Source organism: Cucumis melo, chromosome 2 (genome assembly GCF_025177605.1).
Source record: "Cucumis melo cultivar AY chromosome 2, USDA_Cmelo_AY_1.0, whole genome shotgun sequence".
Taxonomy (NCBI): domain Eukaryota; kingdom Viridiplantae; phylum Streptophyta; class Magnoliopsida; order Cucurbitales; family Cucurbitaceae; genus Cucumis; species Cucumis melo.
In genome coordinates, this window is record NC_066858.1 from 2,761,850 (window position 1) to 2,775,648 (window position 13,799).

Sequence of the window (13,799 nt, forward strand, 5' to 3'; positions counted from 1 at the left end):
TTCAATAATTAGGTTACTTACAAATTTTCTTCTTCAAAAAACTAAGTCAAATTTTGAAAACTAAAAATAGCAGCTTTTAAAAAGTTTTTTTTTTTTTTATTTTAGAACTTGTCTAAGAATTCAACAAAAAAAAGGTGATTTTATAAACAATAAAAACAAAATGGTTACCAAATGAAGCTTTAATTACACTGGGAGCAATGGTGTTGTTGAAGACATTTTAGGATAAATGGAAAGAAGTTGCACATGTGAAGATGAATTTTTACTGTATTAATTTTTACCAAAATCTCAAAAGAAACCTTAACTATAATGAGCAGAAAATTTAGGAATAATACTTAAGTATATAACAATATTAAAAAAAAACATTATAAATATAGTAAAATCTATTAGGGATCGATGAGACTTTTGTGGTCTATCAATGGAGTCTTCTACTGTTGATATATATTTATGGTCTATCAGTGATAGACTTCTACGATGATAGACTTATTTTGCTATATTTGCTTCTTTTTTTTTTTTTTTTTTAATGTTGTTGTATATGCTTATATTTTGATCTAATTGTTATATTTGCGATTATCTTTATAAAGTCCAATGTCTCTATTCATAGCAATTCTTTGATAATTTCTTGTTAGGTAATTATAATCTGTGTTAATTTTAAGAATAATAATTAAATATATAGCAACATTTTAAAAAAATCAAATTAGCAAAATTTATCGATGCTAAACTCCTATCGTCGTCGATATGCTTTTATGATCTATCAGTGATAGATCAATATTTGCAATATGATCTATTAGTGATAAACTTCTGTCATATGATAGACTTTGACAGATTTTTCTATATTTATAATTTTTTTAAAATGTTATTATATACTTCATTATTATTATTATTATTTATTATTATGAATCTAAACTATTCCTTTCTCGTTAAGGCTTAATGGGCCTAACTAAATAAAATCCTCTTGATGGGCTGACTTAACGGCCCAAATTTTAATTCACGTGTACAATTATCTCAATTTAAATAGAGGCACAAAGCCTCCTCTTTTCTTTGAGCTTTTCTAAGGAAAACCAATAATGCAAAACAAAAGAATTTCATCCAAGTTCTTCGAAGAGGAGAGAAGTGGGAATAGCAAAATAAGCTCCGAAACTACTACAAATTAGGGGTGAGCATCGGTTAGCCAACGTCAGTTTTCTTACCAAATCGATCCTGACTAGAAGGAGTACAAACCGATTGTTGCTCTGTCAATTGGTCGGTTTAAGTCAGTTGAAATCTTTGAAATTTTTAAAAAATGTTGTCTGTTTGGATTTTTCCCAAACCGACATCGATTGATCCTCACCTTATCGCCAACCGACCACCTTCAATTCAGTCAATTTTGATCGGTCGATTCGATTTTTCGATCTATCATGCTCACCCCTAACCACAAGACACTACTGCACAAACAAGATGGTGGTTACCCCATTCACGAAGGCTAACAATAGTCAACATGTAATCTCCCTTGTAAGGCATCTACGCTTAGACAGATTAGAACCCAAAGCTTAGTTTTAAAAAAGTAGTCATCGAAAGTTTTCTCAAATACAAATTCAAACTTATTTAAATCAAATTTAAACTTAAATTTTTTTTTATTTGCTATTAACTTTGTTTTACTTTTTGAATACAACAATTATGAAATAGAGGATTAAATCGGATGAAAGCTCGTATCAACTACTAACATTTATTAGTTTTATTGTTTTGGTTTTCTATTCCAAACAATCAAACAACCCTTTTTTGGGCCAACGGTATATCTAATTTAGAATTTATTTTGAAAATTTTCCAATACATCTTTTATGGCAATGTAATGTGATTTTTATATTATTGATATTGACCATTGGGAGTGGTTGGATATACTTCCAATCACATTGCAAAGCATTAAAAATGATAATCATAAGATTCAATTAAGTTGGTTAGTAAATCTTATGTCTTTTCTCATAATAAATTCCTAATCTATTCACATATTTACATTTAGTTTAAAATTTATCGAATAAAATCAAACTATTTATAAAATATAGTAAAAAAAATTAAATAAATTAGAGAGAATTCGATGGATTTGTAATTTATAAATAGTATTAATATTTTGCTATTTTAAAAAATGACTTTTTATTTTATTATATATTACAATTTTCTTTTAAAATTGTGTTCAACCAAAATTATTTTAAGAGTTAAGCTAATCTCAAATTACACTTAACAAAAATTGGTTCGGTTAAATTTGAAATTAAATCAAGTTAAACTTTTCAGAAAAACATGCTATATTTGTAGTATATGTTACATAAATAACTTTTACGAAAGCTACTTACTTAGAAATGAATATTCGCGTTCTTCCATGCTAACATCAAAAGTCACAACTAAACTACATAAGTCATCATTTTGTTAAGATCATGTGTAGCTAACAAATGGTAGGTGAAAAATAAATGTGTGTGATATACCCAACGATTCAATCTAATTTACGTTGATACGACCATTACGCCATTCAAAGTTACCCAAACAAACAATTGTTGAAAAGTTAAAAAAATCATCACCACCTTCCTTAAAAAAGAATGGGGGAAAACTCTAAAACCCTAACTTTAGAAACATTCATGAACATAAAGTTAGAAACTATGTGTATATGGAATTGGTATCAATTATTGATGCCAAAAAGGCATTAATGGAAGACTGTTTTTGGCTTTGACTTTTATAAATTGATTGGAGATGATACATTACTCAATATGAAAAGGAATAATTTTGTCGTACAATCGAAAATATAAAATTAAAATCGAACATAGCTCAACTAGTAACTCGGAAAGGAAAAATATGGGCCAAATGTATACAAAGCCCATCTCGAGAGTCTAGGTTTTATTACTTGACAATGACATGTTATATTAAGATTGTACATGAAACAATTTTCGGTGTCATTTTCTCATTTTATCCTTTATTATTATTATTATTATGGTTTTAATAATATGTGGTGTGGGGTGAACCGGCCAATTCTAACCATAAGTCAATAATACAAATTTTATACTGATTAAGTTATACTCATTTTAACCTCTTTTAGATACAGTGTCATCGACACATTTAATCGTAAAGGTAATGGTTTGAATTTTCCCACTTTAAACTTTTATATTAAAAAAATAATTTTAATTCGAAAATAGCTAGATAAGATATCAATTATCGTTCGAAAATAGTTGGTCGGAATTGTATTATATAACTATTAAATAAAAAAAAAAAAAAAGATAATAGTTGGAAATAATTAGGTAAATAGTTGAGAGTTGGTGGCCCACCACCGGACCTGGCGTCCCCAATTAGATAGGAATTGTTTGGTTAATAATGAAACTAAGATTTCATATATTTTCTCATAATGTTTCTTTTTCCTTTTTTTCCAAAAGAAATAATAATTAGGTTTTTCTTATTTTTGTGAGAAGAATTATTGTTCTTTTCTTTTTTTAGAAATATTTTATGATAATTTTAGTGCGTAAATATTGAAATTTGTATCTAATATTTGGTAATTTTTTATAAGGTTTTGATATATATTTAAAATTTTATCGATTATCCAAAGAAGCTTTTTCAAAAATAATAAAATATAAATTATTTATACGAAAAATTACTAAAAGATAAAAGAAATTCGATTTATCCATGAAGCGTATATATTTTGTCTATTTTACTAATTTTGACGATCTATTTCCATTTTTAATATTTAAAGAAATTATCTACAATGTTTAACTTTTTTTTTTTTGTTTAAGTATATTTTTATATTTTAAAAGAATGTTAAATAAATCAAGGATTCAATAGACGTCGAAGATAAAATTAGGGATCTATGCAATGTAGAGGTTTAATTGTCAATGTTTTAATTTTATAAAAATGTCGATAGAAATATAGATAAAATGTTAATGTTGATCGATAAATTTGTAAAAAATATTTAAGTTTGTTTAAATAAATTAAAATGTTTAAAATAAATATCAATTTATATCTTTAAAGCTTTACTTTTGTTAGTATATAAATTTGAACTTTCTTCCAAATTTTGTTTAACAATATTATGTGCTTACCGCTCCTAAATTCTAAAGGCTATAAATTGATATATCTTCTATTTATTTATTATATTCACATTGACACTTGCCGCTTATTTTTCGTGTTTCATGATTTTTGTTACGGTATGATAAAAATATGAATTCATTCTTCATATTGATATTGAATTCCACGAATATGGATAAATATCGATACAAAATTAATAGCATGATGTCAAAATAAACTTTCTCTAATGTTTTAATTTTTTAATATTTATATAGTGAAATGTTACGATTATAATAAATTGTCCATAGAAAATTATTTTAGACATTGAAAATATTCACAAATATAAAAAGGAAATTATCGTAACCTATTCATTATAGACCACGATAGATCAAAATAGATTATTGTTTGTGTCTACACACGTTACAGATAGATCCAAATAATAATCTACCATGGTTTATCGTGATTAATTATAAATAGACTATGATTTATATATATATATATATATATATATATATATATATATATATATATATATATATATATATATATATATATATATATATATATATTAGCCCAAGCAATCTTTTTCTATTTTTGGGAAAAGATCAATCAATTAGTTATCTTTTTTTTTTTTTTTAATTTCTTTGAGCAAGTTTATCACTTACGTAGGGATTTTCTAGTTTCATGTCATGAGATAATGATGTCTCCAAATTTGTATTAAGTGAAATTTTTTATTAACATCATATTATGTATATATGTGTGTGTATATATATAATTAGAAGAGACAAGCAAATGAAATTAGTAATTGAATGAAATATAATCGAAGAATTGTTGTATTTCTTTTATTTTGTTTCAAAAATAACAAAAATATCATGAATTATTTAACCATATCGAAGCCTTTGTATGAAAATTTGGTACAACATTTTTCAAGTTTTTTAAGGAAATTTTACTATTATTATTCTCTGTAAAGAAACTTTAGCTCGACTTTTTAGTTTACATGAAGAAAAAGATCTTTTATGTTCATAGATTTTGAATTTTGTTTTCATCGAATTCGTAAATTTTAAAATATTACACATTCAATTTTTCGGTTTAGTTCTTAAGTTTCAAGATGCTACAAGTTTAAAAGTGTAAATCTTAAAACTGACCAAATTTAAACAAAACTCGAATCATGATAAAATTGTAACATTTTAAAATCTAAACTAATTAATATAAATTGAAAAACGAACTCAAAACTTAAAACTAAATGCATATCATTTTGAAATTTTGGAACTTTGGCAAATTTTTTATTGTTTGTATGGGTAATAATAGAACTTTATTTATTCAAAAACAAAATCATAAACTCAACCATTGTGTAATTGACGTTTGCAAGTTTTGCATTTGATGTATTGTATAGTTTCTTTTTTTCTTGAGAAATATTGTTACTATTTTTTTATTTAATAATGCATTTGGGATAAGTTAGATTGTGACCATTCTAAAAGTTATGCAAACTTAATTTTCAAATTGTCTTTGGTACACCAAATAATTTTTGTTTAACAAATCAACAACAAATTAAATAGTCACTAATTACGGTATACCCTACGTGTTAGAACTAAAGTTACGATGTATGATATGTCGGTTTATAAATTGAACATATGACGATAATTGACATGACTATCTATTTTAGAGGTAATTAAGAGGTTCGATCTCTCGTATCCTACAATTGTTAGATGAAAAGAAAAAGAAAAGTTTACATTTTTAGGCGTTTTTTTTTTCTTTTTTTTTAAATGGTATGCTATTTTATTAAATAAAACGATAAATATATATTAGAGTTTTGTTTAGAAGAGTATAGATAGAGTAGTATGTGAAGTAGCCATATCACACAATTAAATTGGATTAATTGTGAATGTCAAAATCACAAGGACTTAGTTAGATTTCTAGATGGACCAAAACCATTACAACCAAACCATCCATCAAAGTATTTGGAATTAGGTTGATTTGGGTTGTAATTAGTAATTTGTTTTTTTTTTTTCTAATTTTAAAAGAGCCGAGTTCGATAACTATTTGGCTTTTTTTTTTTTGTTCTTTTTCAAAATAATTCTATAAAAACTTTTCATTTATAATTTTTTTTTGATTTGTTATCTACTTTTTACCAATATTTTTTTAAGTCGAGTCAAACTTTATAAACTAAAATATAATATTTTTAAAAAAAATTATTTTTATTTTTGAAATTTAACTACAAATTCAACTATGGTATTTAAGAAATATATATATGAAATTGCTTTTAAGTAAATTTCAAAACAAAATAAATTCAACTACATGTTTTTTCTAGAAAAAAAAATATAAAGAAAATGGTTTATTGGTTCATAAAAGAAAATGGTTTATTGGTTCATAAAGTTCGGATAATACATTATTCATTTAATATTTAAGTTTTAAAATAAATTTCACATAAAAGTTAGCATTTAAAAGGTTAGTTTCTTGAAAGTTCAAAAACCTAAAATTGTTTTTTACTTCGTTTATGTTTTTGCCCACATAAAACATTTTTAAGAGATGGCATGCAAAATCGTCATGGCTATCGAGGATCGATTGGACCATGTGATTGTTGAGGACCACTTGGATGTTGCTGTGCTCGATTGTGTTTAAAAGACTGAGAAAAATTCCTAAGTTTTGAGTTTAATTAGTTTCTATTAACTCTTTGAGTTTCAGAATATTACACTTTTAGTCATTTAAGCGTTTTTAAGTTTGTTTTCAGCTTTCTTTATGAGTCGTTGCAAAATCTTACGTTTCTATTCCTCAAGTTTTGAGTTTTGTTTCAATTTGGTTCTTAAATTTTAAAATTTGTCTTTTTAATCTTTATTTTTCACAAAATATTTCATTTTACGTTTTGGAATTACTTTTTAAGAATTAATTTTAAACAATAGTGATGCGAAATTTTAAAATAGTATTAAAAAAATTAATTGGAAAAAAAATTAGGGTTAAAAAGTATAAATTTTGATAAAATTAGAACTAACTAAACCCTAAATTTAAACGGGTAAAAGTGTAATTTTTGTAATTAAAAGTCAAATATAAATTACATCCAAAACTTAGGACCAAAAAATTATTTCTCCCTCAAATTTATTTTTAAGTTTGTAATTAATTATTGAATCACTGGCCTTATAGAAATATTTAACCTCTAACTTACAATAATTTCAACTAATAATACATGTGTAATTAATATTTTACATCATCTAATTAACTATTTAAACATAAATTTTCATGATCATTGTAATAAGTTTGTACTAACAATTTGTTCGAAACTTCATTTTCTCTATCCAACAATTGCAAAAAGAAAAAGAAAAGTTTATTATTAATATTTTAATTATTTCATACTAATTATTTAATTATTTATAAGTAGGCAAATTACATCATTTTAATTTATAATGTTATTTTTAGGTTAAGGAGGATTGTTATAAATAGAAAAAATGTTGAAAATAATTAAAACGTTTAAATTTAAGAAATTCTAACTCTTATGATATTTAATATTTATACCAAACCAAACAAAATTCATGATCCAATTAGTCAATTTGGACTTCTAATTTAATTTTTTTTAATGGTCTTCAAAGGGAAAGAAACTTTTTTTTTTGTTCATGTGATATGTTAAGATATATATGTTCATTTGCCTCCACTCCAAGAAGAAAAGTGCGATGATAATCAATATATATATATATATATATATATATATATATAGTGTGTGTGTGACTTATATGCTGATTTTAATTTATTTTAATATAAGTTTACTCCTTATTAATGAAGCCAAATGGTACAGATAAAATAGGTGGAAAAATTAGGATTAGGCAGAAAATTTATAGTTGAAATAAATAGATAAAAGGGTGATTAATATATATATATATATATATATATATATTAATATGTCTAAAAGTGACGTTTCTAATTTAAGATGAAAGGTTTGATCTTTTATGTCTATAATTGTTGTATTAAAAAACTGACCTATAGACTGAACTTACAACTGTCATGAGTTTTAATTTACTGTTCAAGTTCTAACCTATATCTCTATTGTATTAAAAAAAATATACAATAGAATTTTAGTACTTACGTTTCATTTGATAGTTGGATATGTACGTATGTATATGTGTGTGTGTGTATGTATATATAGTGAAAGTTTGGTCAACATTTGAAAACGTAAAAATGGATTTAATTGTGTAAATTAAATCTATTATTAGAAACGTGATTGAATTCAAAATAAAAATAGTGTTATGTGGAAATTTAACATTGTATAAAAGTTAAATTTGTAGTTTTTTCGATTTGAATGAGTTATATTTGATTTTAGTTAGATAACAACTAAATTGACAAATATTTCAATTTGTGTATTTATTTCATTTTAATTTGTATTTATGAGAGTTATTAAGTTGTTATCCTCTAAATAGCTAACCTTTAAATATATAGCAACTCAGATCTTCATTTGTAGCATTTCATTCCAAGTAGACGTATTCTTTCATTTATTTTCTTCCCTTCCTTTGTTATTTAAGTTGAGAGTAAGTATCCAAAAATTTTACCAGCTCTGAGTCGTTCGAGGTTGTTATTCTATCAGAGTTAGTTGTTGTATCTTGTTGACTCACCCACTTGAAACATTTACTTGGATAAAATATTTAAAACTCAAAACATACAAATTTACAAAGTGAACTGATGTGTATACTTAACTTGAAGTTCAACAACTTCAGACATATATACAACTATACAGACACAAAATACTACTCCGCTCACGTACTGGAAGTAAATATGAAACTAGTAGCAAAGTTTCTGGCGTCGGGAGCTCGACCTCTACCTGAAAAAGTGAGAAAACATTTTAAAGGTGAGCTAATAAGCCCTATGAATGACTGGTTACAAAACTGTTATTTGACAAATTTGAGCATGTGATAAATCGATATTAGATAAATAAATACGTAAGCAAAGCATTAACCATAAATATTTTAAAAGAACAACTTCTTCAAATATTCAAATGTATATTTATAAAAGCTAGTAAGACATTTACGACTAACATGACATCATTACATTATATAGGGCACACCCAGTACAACCAACGTTTATCAACTTTACGATGTAGTGGGGTTCGTCCAGCACTCTCATCGTAGTGGGGCTCGCCCAGCACTCACGACAGCTTTGTTGTCATAGAGTATACTCAACATCAACAATGGAAAATAACCTATGTGCACACAGTAACCTCTAGCCTCAGGCTCAAGATCTCAGTCACGTAGTTAATGAAAATTTTATAAATCATCTAAAATATTAAAACATGCCTACTTATCTTTATCTTGCATAAAACTCAAACTTTACTCAGCTCGTTCGTGAAACACTGTAATTCTTTAAACAAAACTTGTTAACTCATGTTTTGCTTGAAACACTGTAGTTCAAATATTTTCCAGACATTTAATATTCACGTGCTAATATAAATTTTTCATTAAGAAATCTAGTCTTGAAACTCATATTTGAAAATAGTCATGGAATTCAAATGATTTTCATAGCTTCGTAAATAAACGTGTTAAACATTTAATCATAAATAACAATTATGGAAAATATTTTTAAAACTGGTTCTGTAACTCGCTGTCTTGAGCTAGATCTTTGGCTTGTAAACTCGGTTTAATTCTTCTCGGCCCGAAGACATGTAAACCAGATTCCTAGTCGACTTCAAAACAAAACCACTCTAAAATTGCACACTCTGCAACCCTTTAACTTGTCCCATAACTATAAAAGAACCAGAGGATATCTAATTTTGCATGGAAAGCACCTGCTCTGTCTTCTCTATTAATTCTTTTTGAAAAAATGAAACCGAATTAAAAACCAGAAGTGTGCAGTGTGTGTTAAAATCTGCCATGGTTGCAACTTCCATTGAGCTTTTCCCCCTTCTTCTTCAACCTTAGAACCAACAAAACTTCTTCTTGCTCAAGTTCTCTCCAATTCCTCTCTCAAATGAAAATTCTGAAAGTTTGGATGAAAATGGTGAAGAATTTACTTTGGGCAGTGGAGAGAAACATGCACCGAAAGAGGAGAAAAAAGAATTTCCTTCCCTCATTTCCTATTTTTTTTCACCTATCCTTTCCTTTCCTTTTTTTTTTCTTTTTTAAACAAAACCTTTAATTATATAAATATATTATATAATTAAATTTCCAATTCCTTTTTGTTTTCTTTTCTTTTATATAAAATAAAAAAATAATCTAAAGAGAATCTCGAGTTTACAATTGTGGCAAAAATTTTGAGCGTTGATGATTTTCTAAACTTTGGTGGGTTTTAGGGGTAGGGAGAGTGAACCCAGTATGTTAATTGTGATGTTTTGAGTTTTAGAAATTTTCTTTGAATGAAAATTCTATGACAGATGAAAGAGTATGCATTATCATTATTTTTTTTCTTGCAATTATTGATTTAGGGTTGCATGTCAACAGTATTCGGATAAATATGATCATCTTGTTTGTGTGAAGCATTCGAACTTTGAGTAAAGAACTTATCCTTTATCGTCGATCAAAAGGTAATCAAGTTCTAACTCTTTTCTTTGAATTCACATCGACCAATCTATATTTTTTGAAATTTGTTATTAGAGAATTATTAAAGAAAGTAATAATTACAATATTTATTAAAATTTAAAGCAAATGATTTCAATACGTATCAAAATCTAATATTATAAATTGATAGTCTAAACTAAACAATAATAATACACCATTGCTAAATTTAGGTGAAATTAACTTTTTCCCATTAATTATCTCATTGTGTATTATTTTTTTAAATGTAAATTCACATTACACATTTTTCTTAAAAAATAACAAATTGGATAATGTGAATTTGAACATATTGTTGACCCATGCTTTTCTTTGACAATTCCTCTAACTTTATAATGTCTTTAAAAAATATTTAATCGTACAACTAAATATTTAATATTAAAAGTTGAACTTAAAAATAAAATTTATTTTTTAAAGTTAAATAATTAATCAATTAAAAAAATACGAGGACTTTAGTTTTCAAAAATTGGTTTACTTTTTAAAAATTGAACAAGAAGTTGACAACGTAACCCTAAAATTAGAGGTAAAAGAGATATTCGTGAACTTAATTCTTTTTATTAGTACAACAACCGTAATATGGAAAATTGAACTACCGACTCCAAATAAGAGAGATCATTTCAATATCATTGAACCAAAAATTTCAAAAACAATAAACAAAAAACCGAATTACCAACCACGACCTCGATATCACATACCACTCGGTTAAAATTACTTACTAAATTGATATTAAATTAAATATTTAGTTCCTTTTATTAAAAAAAAAAAAGTAGATTATTTAAAATAATTTTATAATTCTAATTTCTCCACACTAACAAAAATTAGAATTTATGTAATAAATTTTATTACAACAATTATACAGCAAATTAGGATGATTAATTAGCATGGAATCAAAGTTGTGTTTGACAAGATTTAAAATGAAAAAAATGTTAAATGAAAAAGATAAAAACAGCTAAAATATTAAAAGTTTATATATATGAGAATAAATAGGCATCTAATTAGAATATTCAAAATATAAATTAGGATATTCAATAAATACATCTAAGTAAAAACGCCGGAAATGTGACAAAGAGTCTAACTTCAAAAAACAGCCTCCGCTCCACCACGTGGCCATCCTTCTTTTTTATTTCATTGGATTATCTTTGTTTTTCCCTTTCTTAAATAAAATTAATTTTCTTTTTAGTCCCTCTTGTTTGTAGTTTTTTCAATTTTAGCCCATCGATCTTAACCGTAATTCCTCTCGATTTTTTCGACAAACTGCAAAAAAAAACTACCTTTAAAGTATGTTAGTTGTATAATTTTTATTATTCGTAGATCCTGTTTTTACTGTTGTCGTAAGTTTGAGGATTCAATTTTAACGTTTTTAAAAGTTTAGGAAGTCCGATTGCTACAATTAAAAGTTTAATGGTGTAATTACAACTACTACCGATTGTTTTTGTAATTTTTTTTTTTTAATTAAACTTAGCTTATGTTATAATAATAATTTTCCTATACGATAAATTACAATGTTGTGAAAATTTTAATGGATAACAAAATGTTTTAAAAAATAATTAAAAGAATTTAGTTCGATGGACTAAATTATCGATTTACACCTTTCACTACATTTTGTTTAAAGAATTATTGTGTGAAACTTATAATAGTATTTTATGACGTCTTAAAGGTAAAATTTTCTTTGAAAATTGTAAATGTATTTGATGTAATTATATGTTTTGTTTAGTCGATATTTGAAGAAGTCTACACATGTATGAGAATTAATGTATATGTGATTTTGTAGAGATAATATTGACTACGTTCAATGATTTGTAAAAATTTTATAATTTAATTGACACAAATCATGAATTTTATACCACATTAATTTATTAAAATTCAAAGGGGTGTCTAGATTAATTTTAGATTTGTATAAACTATTAATTCATACAACCAAAAATTTAAAAATATGAATGAATATTTATCTGTAACAATTATAAGGTTAAATGTTTTTTAAATTAAACACTTAAAATGTAAATGCCAAAGTGAGAGATAAAGTAAAAAAAATATTTTTATTTAAATTCTTTTAATAAAACTTGTTTAAATATAATTTCAAATATTCTAACATTTTAAGAAATAGCTTATTTTTAAAGTAAATACTTAAAAATGTATTTTAAGATATTTTTAAATAATTTAAATCTTATTTTTTTTATCTCTAAATTTATTTTATTTTGGTCTTTAAATTTTAAAAATATATATTTAAAGTGCATATTTTAGTAGTCTTTGTTGTTAAAATTCTGTTTAACCCTTTACAAAATGATGATCAGTTTCTATATATTTAAATGACTAGGTTGTCAAATAAGTTAATCATCCTTATTAATTTAGTGTTTTAATTTCTAATTAAAGACTATATGTTTTAATTTTTAATTAAAAACTATATGGTAAATCGATGTTTTATCGAGTAATTCAAAAAGTAATTGTTTTCAAGATTTCGATCATCACCATTTTGGTGTATTGTTATTCAACTTTAGTTTCTCAATTCATATGCTAAATGTAATTTATTTACATATAAAATGTTTAGAAATATAATAAAATATGTCATTGAGTTTATAAATATTATGTATTATATAATGTATTATAAATTATCTAATAATATAAAACGATAATTATATAAACTTGTAACGTTAAATTACAAATTTGGTCCCTTGACTTTAAAAAGATAAAATATGGTATAACTATAATTTAATCTTTTTAGTTTGATAAAATTATAGAAAATAGTCTTGCTCATCGGGCTATTTATGAAAGTTGTCAAATCACAAGGATTATGTATGAGATTTTATCGAATTATAAACTAAACTCAAAATTTTCCCAAATCTGAACTAAAATTGCAATTTAACTAATTTTTTTTTAAAGAAAATTGTCAAAAACAGAACATTTGGTAAAGTATTTACATTTTATAAAAAGATTAAATGTAGTGAATTTTATCTTTGAGTGGTTTTGCTATATAAAATGTAAATAGTTTGTCAAATTTTTTTATTTTTGAAAAAAACATTTTTTAAACCCAAGTTACATTCATAAATAAAATAATAATGACTAATATCTTCTATTGTTGATCTATATAATCATCGATTAAATCTAAAAATTTGTTATATTTTGTAAATATTTTAATTTATTTTATTATATTTAAAATCGTCTCAATAATAATAATAAATAAATAAGGGAAAAAAGGAAAAATATATGAGGAGAGAGAATGTGATAATTTTAATTTTGTAAAAAAGAGAAAAAAAGAAAAAAGGCTTTTAGGCT